This window comes from Papaver somniferum, chromosome 1, assembly GCF_003573695.1.
Source record: "Papaver somniferum cultivar HN1 chromosome 1, ASM357369v1, whole genome shotgun sequence".
NCBI lineage: Eukaryota > Viridiplantae > Streptophyta > Magnoliopsida > Ranunculales > Papaveraceae > Papaver > Papaver somniferum.
In genome coordinates this window covers 45,841,104-45,851,940 of record NC_039358.1, presented here as the reverse complement: position 1 = coordinate 45,851,940, position 10,837 = coordinate 45,841,104, and the positions used below count along the sequence as shown (strand labels likewise).

Below are 10,837 nucleotides of genomic sequence, written 5' to 3'. Positions count from 1 at the left end.
TCCAGAAGATTGTTGAACTGAGATTCTGTCTCCCTGAAGTTAATCAGATACTCATCTGTTATGATGGTGCTTCTAGAGGTAATCCAGGAGCAGCAGGTTTTGCTTTTGTATGCAGAGGGGAGAATGAAGAGTTTATATATGCAGAATCAAGAGGTATGGGCATTGCAACAAATTTCATAGCAGAAATAATGGCTATCATAGGAGCAGCTGAATGGCAGTGGAAAATAACAAGTTTGATCTCTGTATTCAATCTGATTCAAATGCAGCAATAACAGCTTATACATCTGGAAAGCTATCTTGGATAATTCAAGCAAGATGGTATAGAATAAAAGAATTATTCTGGAGGATTCAATTTGTGCATAGTATGAGAGAAATAAATTCCAAGGCAGATGTTATGGCTAAGAAAGGTGCAGGTCTAAGCAAGGGAATTTGTTAGAAGTACAGTACAACACCCAGATTTATTCCTTCATTAAAAATACCTGACAAATTATATTATAGATTCTGTTAAGCTTAGAAGTTGATGGGTCTATTTTTCACTTTAGTTCAATTTTCAGTTTTTTATTTTGGTTTTGTATATAACTTTCAGTTTTGACTTTGATTTGTAATTTTCCTTAATGAGTAATACAAAGGATTGATTAAGCAAAAAAAAAAGACTTGTACTTTCGACGAAGGTACGTAACAAGACCATGAAATCTCAATTTACATGGTTTTAGGTGGTCTGTTGTCGATATGCTTATTATTATGATCCTTAATTTCTTTTCTTTTTTTGCTTTCTCATCTTTATTTGTAATTGTTGCATTCTTATTTCTGCTTCTGATTTTTTTTCATGCAGAGATTTCATGAAGGTACGTAATAGATAAACACATGTATATTGGCGATGGAGAATCTATGAATGGTAACAACGAAGGGAGAGTTAAATACCTAACTATGGTTAAAAGGGCAGTTTGCTGACATCATTAGGTGCCAAATGTTAGGCACTGGTGCTGCTAGATCAATCATCATCTAGCAGCGCGCTAGAGCAAAAAAAATTCCCTAAAAGGGAGAGTTGGTATTATCAAGTGAAATTACTAAATTGATATTTCAATCTTTTTTATCAAATTACACATTTGTATAATGCTTCATTTTCCAAAAAAAAAAAAAGCCATAAAAGGGACTCCCTCCATTGGGCCCCTCCGGTCGGTCGGCCCAATAAAACAAATCGGAAGTGCAAAAAGCGTTCTCACAAATTGTTTGAGTGCCGTTGCTAACCTGTTCTACGCACAGGCGCATATAATATCTCAATCAGTCTGTTTCGCCAGCACTTCAGAAGAAGTTTTAGCCTTAGGTGTCATGAAGTTTTAGCCTTTTAGGCTGCCGTTACACAAGTATTTTTCAAAACTCCAAAACACCACCAATTAAAGAAAAAGAAGAAAAGAAAAACCTAACTGAAACATGAGTAAGATATGGAATGAGGAAGATCAGTTAGTATCAAAATGCTTCGACTCTCAGAAAATCATAGATATGCGATTGCAGCATCAAATTCAGTCATTAGTGGGGTCATTTGGGAGCCTTATTTATATAAGCCCGTCTCTACAACTCTAGAGTGGATCCCGTCCTAGATTAACGTTGAAGCATTGACGGAGGTCGATAGATTCAAGGTGCGGGCAGCCATCGAGAATGGCCCGCAACCTCAGCTGCGATGGCTAGTGGCTCATGTTCACGCTCTCTGTGTGGATACCTGTAGCCACACTCAAAGCCCTCATTATTCCTAAAACAGGAAACCTGTTACACTAAAACTTGGAGAAATTGAAAGAACAGGGAGCTAGACTAGCGTAAGAAAAAGTACTCCAGAGTCCAGAACTGAAAACATCATTTGATACAATGAAGAAATCTATCTAAGAGACAAGGAAGTGACACCTCAAAAAAAAAAAAAAAAACCATTTCTTAAGAGGACACCCATTCACAGAGTCATAAACCAATACTTTACAGAACTAATCACAGTAAGTATTCTTCGTCGAAGGGTAATTCATTGTCATAAATCAAGTCTGGGTCGTAATAATCGAAATCAATGCCTGGGTTGTAGCTGAAATCATCGTCACTGAATATTCCATGATCTAACTCGGAGTAGCAGCTGCCCTCAGGAAATTCATAAGATCTATCATCAATTGCAGCATCAAATTCAGTCATCGGTGGAGTCATTGGGGAGCTTTACTTTTATAAGCCTGTCTCTACAACTCTTCAGCAGCTCCCCTTCTAGATTAATGTTGAAGAACTGACGGAGGTCCAGAGATTCAAGGTACAGGCAGCCATCGAGAATGGCCTTCAAGCCCACATTTGTCAATTTATTCCCAAAAAGATGAAGATGACGCAGTTCAGGCATGTTCCCTGCAATGGCTAGTGCTTCATCATCACACTCGATGTGTGGCCGCCTGTAGCCTCGACGGTGGAGCTGCAACGATTTTAACTGAGGGCATGCATTACCAACAGCTATAAGTGTATCCTCTGAGAGAGAACAATGGCATATTTCAAGTTCCTCCAACATGACAGCTTTCCTGGCCATGTCAAACAATGCACCACCGCTAAAATTATGGCAAGATACAAGCCGAAGACATCTCAACTCACCAGACCTGAAAAACAAATCATTAATACTGAGGAGTTGCAAATATTGTTGTAATGCATCCAAACAAGTCAACTTTTTCCATCGGTAGGTTACTGATCAGATTTATGTCCATTGGTGAACTGTTATAACACAAACTGAAATCACTCAGCACATCTGCAATTGGCCAACATCTGGGTACTTCTTTGTACCACAAGAACGTGCAAGTACCCCCAAAGTATTTTTAAGTAAAGGGATTGATCAAAGGATACATCTTACATGACAGATAACCATGCTCTAAAACAGGATTGATCAAACTTGTAAGGGTGGTGCACTACAGACAACAAATACTTAAACTCAACGGATAAAGTACACGCTGTAACTACTATGCCTTTTGAACCCAAGGTTGACCTATAATTCTAAGAGCATAAAATGGTACTGTACTACCTCCTTTCACTGTAAGAACTCTCTTCAATACTGTCACTAAAGTTGTTCCAAATGTATACTGACAAATCTAAGGCCCGAAACCTAACCCAGATCAAATAATGCAAATGTTGTTTTCTTCCAACTAGTCATCTTTACAATTTTATTGTGTTTGTTACCTTAGTCAACAACCTAATTCACAACAAAACAAATTGACAGATCAAATTCACTTACATATCAGCAATATGAGCTAAAAGCTCATCGCTACCAAAATCATCCATAGAGAACTCAACCAACTGGCCACAGCTCCTATCCACAGCTTCTCTTGCCATCTTTTCCACATTGTACATGCTATCATCCAACAAATCTGACCTATTTCGCATGTCTATAGAACGAAACAGCAGAGGCTCTTTGGAAAATTTTCGCCACATAGAACATACTGATTGAGCCCTGAATAAGATGTCAATTGCCCCTAATTTCAGAAATATATGAAATATAACATCAGATGGCAACTCAAGCCAGTTTCTAAATTCTTGTGATGAACTTGGCTCTTCTGCAGATATTGGAGTTTGATTGTCCATATTACAGTCCATACTCCACAAATACAACAATTCCTACCTAACAAGAACACAGATGAGAAAATTTTAAAATTAGCTAAATCTCTGAGGTTTCAATTTGGGATTTCTAGGGTTTAATAAAATACTTAAAATTCCTTTATACTGATTAGAGAGATGCTAGGACAAGCAAATAAAATCAAGTGATATAAAAAAAACGTAATTGCTCTTACCTTGGTATCAGTCGAGAGATCACTGCTGTTTTGGTTCAGGAGTAGTATTTCAGACCTCTCCCGACGCACTTATCTCTGGGATGAGGAACTAGCAGTTATTATGCTTGCTACAACCGAGTTTGAGAAGCTCATTGCTGCTTTTCTAACCGCGTGTAATTTCTGAGCCAACTTGTCTCACACCAAACGGAAACATTGGCCGTGATTCCAAGGCTAGCTACGTGCAAATGGTCCATTCATTTTCTGGATTCTTATTTCGAAAAACAAAAATTCTAAACATATCGTGTCAAAAAACAATGTGGGCCTATTTATATCTATATGGCGGGCTCATGCTCATCTTCAATCTGAGGTTGCGGTTTTGAATTTGTTTTTTTTACGTTGTTTGTTTAAAAGTGTTGTATTAGAGCAAGTCTTATGGTGAAATCCAACCTATTCCAAATGTGGAAAATCATGGAATGTCAAGTCTAGTGGCTTCCAAGTTGGGGTCTTCCACAGAAAATCCAAGCAGGATTCCATGGTTTCGTGGAATGGTCCGTGGAATCCATCTGAACACCAATAAGAATAGCGTTGAACGCCAATAAGAATAGCGTAATAGAAGACAAGAAACGCTAATAAGAATAGCGCTTAACGCTAATCAAAATAGCATTTTTCATTAAAATATTATTAAAAAAAATTCTCCCGTAACAAACTTTAAACCTGTTTCCTTAAGTGATACATATGTGTCCCTAAAAAAATGTGAAAAAAATATATGTTAAATATTTTTATATCCCTTGAATAAGCTATTTGTATGACGTGTCGGTTCATTATTCGTTATCCCTTAACTAGCAAACAAAAAAGATTATGAGAAAATATTTAGAGATTATGAAATACGTCTATCTTCTCCACCTGTTCCAGAAAACATTATAAACAAAAAACGAATAAAAGTCCAACGCTATTTTGATTAGCGCCCAACGCTATTTAGATTGGCGTTTTTGTGGTTCCACCATAAGACTTGAGCTTCGATGATGAGTTCCAAATGCTGAGGTGTCATGGAATATGGAAGATGGAATTCTTCCACCATAAGACTTGCTCTTAGAGGAAAATTTGTATTCTTTACAGATACAACAAATTCTAAGAACAAAAAGTCTTTTCGGGGAAAGTGTACACTGATTGTGTATATTAGACATCAAGAATCCACGACAGTTTTGACAGAACAATATGTAAAAAATCAGTCTGAAACTTACCGTCAACTCATTCCCTCGTGATATGACATCACCTCTCTTTCCCATGGAACAACGGGGGTCCATTATCATTGAATTAGACCTGTTAGAGCATTGCTCGATCGAACTCACAAGTATTGCTATCTCAAGTTTGTTGTCAAATTTAGTTGATGAAAAATATATCTTGTTTTCTAGTCTACATTTAGTCAAGTCTCGGATTAGGATAGAAGTGTATAGTTGAGTACCAGAAATCACTGCGTTTTACCGTTTGAAGGAGAAGATCAACCGAAGCTTTTGAAGATTGAACCACCTATTACTCAAGTTTTCACCTTTCTATCTATGAGACAATGTCACATGACTAAATTGGACTCTACATGCATAACAAAAATTTCGAGTCAAGATTATCTTGATTAGTTATTCTCGAAATATGCTGACTAAGCTTAAGAAAATTTGTTCATACTTGATGAATTTGGTTAAGAACAACTTATTGTTTATGACCTAAATTATGATTCAAGATTATCATTTGAAAATAGCCTGGAACAGTGATATGTGGCATTGGTGTTATTCGGGAATGTTTCAAATTGATTATTAGAGAGATATATAACTACCTTAAATTTGGATACATGACAGTATATGTACCAGCTTATATACTAGCACAAATTCTTATAAGTCTGAAGTTGCAGTACATGTACCCAGTACACGTACCGACGTAGCTATAGTTCGGTAATGACTTTTGGTACACATACCCAGTATGCAAATCCAAAAAGTTTTGTAAATCGTGAACTCAGGATGGTAAGCATACCCAATATGCAAACCGTAAAAAATATGTAACTCATGAGCCAGGATGGTATGCATACGGAAAAGATCTGTTGACTCATGAACCCGTTTTTGACTTAAGAGTATACAAACCCAGTACACGTATCGTGACAAAAATACTCACGAGAAGGAATGCAGTACACGTACTTACCCAGTCGAATGTTTTCAGATGCATCAAAATTATTTCTACGAGATAATCGACATTGAACAACTCTCTATAAAAATAAAATTTCGACATATTTGATCACATTAAAACCTATAGTTGTGACTCAAGACTAAAGTCTTAAAGTGTTATATGAAAATGGTTAAACTTATAGTTCATCTGGGTAGTTTCGGCTAACCTTTCATAAACAAGTCATTATACACGATTCGGTTACGGTTCATCCTAAACATAATGTAGATTTTGTTATGTTAATCTCAAGTCAAGTTTTTTTATCTAATGGTGAATATTGATTGTTTGATTCCAAATCTACCTTAGCTTAAATCTAAATCAGCCTTGATTTTGAAAGTGTATATAAGGAAAACCTCAAGCAATTGGGTACTTGAATCCACGACACTCTTCTTGTGTGTCCTAGTTGTAAACTAGAGTCATCCTCCCCTTTAAACTATTTTAGGTTTAGTTACTAAAAAGAGTTCGCTTAGGGATTCGTGAAGCCAGGTCCAACTATCTTTATCTTGATAGTTCGTGTATCCTAATCTTGATACTGATTGTTGAGTCTCACTCCGATTAGGCAAGATAGATAGAAATTTCAAAGTTTCTTCGTCTCAGACTTTGTGATTCCACGAGTTATTCCTCTATAACGATTCTTTTTTGAAATCGGAGTAGGAATTACTTGTGAGGTGAATAATAATCTAAGCTACTCTTCGGGAGTCTTAAGCACCGGATTTTGAGGTTTTCTAGACTTTGTATATTGCAAACGATTTCCTATTTCACCTTGATCTTTTGATCAAAACGAAATCACGGAGGCATATTGGTTTAAAGTCTTGAGTTCAAGGAACTCTTGGGATGTAAAGGACGTTAGCTAAGGGAATCAATTATGCAGAGTCTTGCTAGATTCAAGAGGCGTAGGAGCGCATCTGTAACTAAATCGTTGTGACGGTAGATTCAGTCTTAACTGCATTCCAATCCGAAGTTTTGATAGTAGTCTAGTGTATGTAGTGGCTTAATACACTGTGGTGTTCAAGTCTGGACAAGTTCTCGGGGTTTTTCCTGCATTTTCGGTTTCCTCGTTAACAAAATTTCGGGTGTTTTTGTTATTTATTTTTTCGTATTATATTGTTTATCTTTATAATTAAAATATCAAAGGTTGTACGTAAATCAATCAAAGTAGATAAGTTCATTGTAATTGTTGGATACGACTTGATTGATCTTGCATATTGATATTTGGAGTCGTCCAAGTACTCTCACTGTATAATAAGGTTACAGACTTGTTTTCATTCACATATTGATTGTGAGTACACTCACGGGATAATCAGGTCTACAGACTTGATTTCGTTCACATATTGATTGTGAGAGAAAGAGATATAAACTCATTTTATAATTCCTGATTGATATTCATTAAGTTGTAGCTCTCGGAATTGTAATTGAGTAGTTTAGTTCATACAGGTTGCCTAAGAGAAATTTGGTGGTGTATTTTGGTACCCCACATTTCAAGACCACTAATGCAATGACACGATATTTTGAAAAGTTTGGGGAAAAGATTTTAGGTTATAAAGCATTTTCGGGGAAAAAAAGAAAGAAAAAAGAGTCTGCGATGCAATATTCTTCCAAAATACGTTGTGAAAAAAGTTGAATTCAGATTTTGTTAGACTAGTTTGATCTATTCAAGCATATTGTGAAAATAACAATTTTTTTAATTATAATTATGTGTCTTCTAGCCATTGTTCAGTCTTGGATATGGGGCAGTCTTGTTGACAAAGTCTTATCTTTCTCAAAACAATTTTCATTTCAATTCCTGATTTGATGATGTTGACAAAATAATCTCTAAAAAATCATTCCAACATTTAACAACTGTTTGGGTGAGGTAGTTTACCATCCCTACACGCAGATGCATATAGGGTCTCAATATAAAGAAATGAACAAAAAAGTCAAAATTGTAGAAGCACTACAATACTCGTCAAATATATAGGCAATCCTAAGAGTCAAAATATCTAGGTTAATACCAATTATATATATATATATATATATATTCACGCTCTCAATTATATTGATATATTATGAGCGTATCCTTTTTACTTTATTTTCTATATCCATACGTCATACAGAAGTGCAACAGATGCATGTTAGAAGCAATGAAAAAATGTCCGCAACGTTGATAGTTTTCAAATAGTGATTGTAGATAGTGGTAAAAGGGGTTCTTTTCGAACTTGTGAAGGTAACCTTTTTTTTTGATTTAATAAAAATAAAGCAAATTAATTTTCAAAGAGTGATGTCAAGATTTAAAATGGACTAAGGCTCCGGATTCTCTATTACTTCAAGTTGATTGGTTACAAAAATATTTCATAATTATTATCTAGCTCTTTTTCCATTAAATCACTTATTAATCTATAAGGTGTCCAAATATTAAATTGTAATCCTTAAGCATGATTTATCAAAGAATTAATTCTAAGCATAAAACATCAAACTGATTCACAACTAATTAAGAAAACCATTTTTATCTCTTTTTTTATTGATCCAAGTGAATTAAATAAAATAAATAATTAAGAAATTATAAAAAGAATTTACCAATCAATCATGAGTGAATAGATCCTCCATTGCCTCAATCACCAAGAATTTAGCTGCTCATAATGTTGGAAAACCTCTCAAAATATTTCATTGATGCTCAAAAGTGTTTTACAATGAAGAGAAAGACAAGAAAATGATGTAAAACAGAATTTTGCGACCCACAGAAGGCGTCCAGAATCAACGACAAAGCTTAAGTGCTGTTGTCGTTGAAGAACTACGACCCACAAGTGACAGTCGATGTCACTGTTGATAAACGACGGCTTTGGAGAGTCTGTTCTTCACGTTCTTCCTCCTCGCAGCAGCAGCAGCAACAATCAATGGTATCTTCCTCGTTTCGGCTCTGAACTCTCTCCTCTTTCTCTCTAAACTTTTCTCACCCTTCTTATGACTCGAAACAACACTTATATAGCTATCAAACCCCCAAAAATCTCGAGTGAATCCGACTTCTTCTTTCTTCTCTCTTCTCTGCGCTGTTGAGAGAATATCTCTCCTGTCATCTCCCTGTACGCGTTTGTTAGCTATAAACTTTCCCCAAGACTCTCCCAGGACTTGAATAATACTATAGAGAGTCTATCCAGCGTGAGACTCGCCCAAAACTCTCTCAAAAAATCTTTGAAACTTCAACAGAAAGTACGTGTCCCTGTTTGGACTTCGTGTGATTTTTCCGACTTATCCAGCCCAATTGGCTGGGTCTAGACGATTTAAACAGGCCCCTTATGTCTTGTAGAGTCCATACATACCAAATACACCCATTGAATCGCTCTAAAACAGCTCCAAGATCGAACACAAAATCTGCCAGTTCTTGCATGCATTTTCCCGCCATTTTTTTTAGTTTGAAACTATGAAGATGACCTCCCCTTATCCAGTTCTGGTGTCCCTTTAGCAGCTGCTTGGAAATGGGTCACCCCTTAGTAATTAGGTTACCCCTTATCCAAAGTGAGAGTCCGTATAGTAATTTTCTCCCACGAGCGCAAAAACCACTTTTTTAGCCAATTTCGCCGCAAAAGCTTATTTCTCCAGAAATACCTACAGGGACATAAAAAGCCATAATAAGTACAAAAATGGGTACTAACACAATATACAATTGGGTTATATTAGACACATAAATGCGTCTATCAAATACCCCCAAACTTATTATTTGCTAGTCCCGAGCAAATCAAAACTACAAAATAAAATCCTAACTCACTGTCGCAGGCATCGTCGATTGCATTTAGCATATGCAATAAGCCTTTAAACCCCTAGGTGGCCCTAGTGGCCGAGTTATAGTCTCGGGTGGGCTTACAAGAGGTATACCCACAAAACCTGTACTCCAGACCTTAGCTATCTACGCAGAACCTTGGAAGGCACTAAAGAATCTCCTTGGTTGGCATACTTATTGACTACAGGAAGAAGTACCCTGATGCGAAATTCCAATTGTTGTACACGAGTTTGCACTCAAGCATACTAAAATTCATATAAAGTGACAGAGCTCTACTCAGATAGTTGCACTATGGACATCATATTCGGAGTCAAAACTAATCACATGGATAGATCAAGAAGATGGATATAGAAAAACATAGATGGTTTTGATGTTTACTAAGTGAACGGCGTTTCCCATATCTGTCTGAAGGCCTCCGCCAAAATGAACCTATCCTAATGGATTGAGATACTAGTCTGACTAATATCAACACACTGGCATATACAAGGGTACCAGTGGTCGATAACCTAACTCTAGGTCAACACAACTGGCATATACAAGGGTACCAGTGGTCGACTTTATTGAATTTATTCCTTTTGGTCAAATGGTCTGGTCTCAATTTTTTTTTTTTTTTCTTTTTTTCATCACTTTTTTTTTCAACTTTTTTAATTTTTTTTTCAAGGTATCTCAATCACTCTAATTCACCCTAGCATTGGTAACAACTTGAATCGTGGGCCCCACCTATCACTTAGAGAAACATAGTTTAAAAACAAAATAAAATAAAAATAGAAGTGAAAAGGACTCAACGAGATATGGTGAAACTATCATGTTATTTCTAACACCTGAGCTCTGTGCTTTTATGAATAGACTCTTTAGATGTTTCCATCTAATCAGATTGGTTCCTCAAACTCCTACAATCAAAATGCTTCCATCCACTTAGATTAGTTAGTGCAATCCTCAATAGGCATAAATTTCTAGGCTCTGGAGTTTATTTATTTATTGCAACTAAAAGCTAACAAAAAGTTTCTTCCCCACCCCCAAACTTAAATCTAACATTGTCCTCAATGTTTCTCATGAAAGAACAGTACCAAGAATATAAGTAACATGAGGAAATAGTAAAGAGAGAGTTCGGAAAGAT

The 10,837-nt window shown here is 36.2% G+C and overlaps 1 pseudogene; it reads right to left on the bottom strand.

Annotated features, from left to right (window-relative positions):
- Positions 1–1,807: 1,807 nt before the first annotated feature.
- LOC113285216 lies at positions 1,808–3,971 on the bottom strand (annotated as a pseudogene).
- Positions 3,972–10,837: the final 6,866 nt, after the last annotated feature.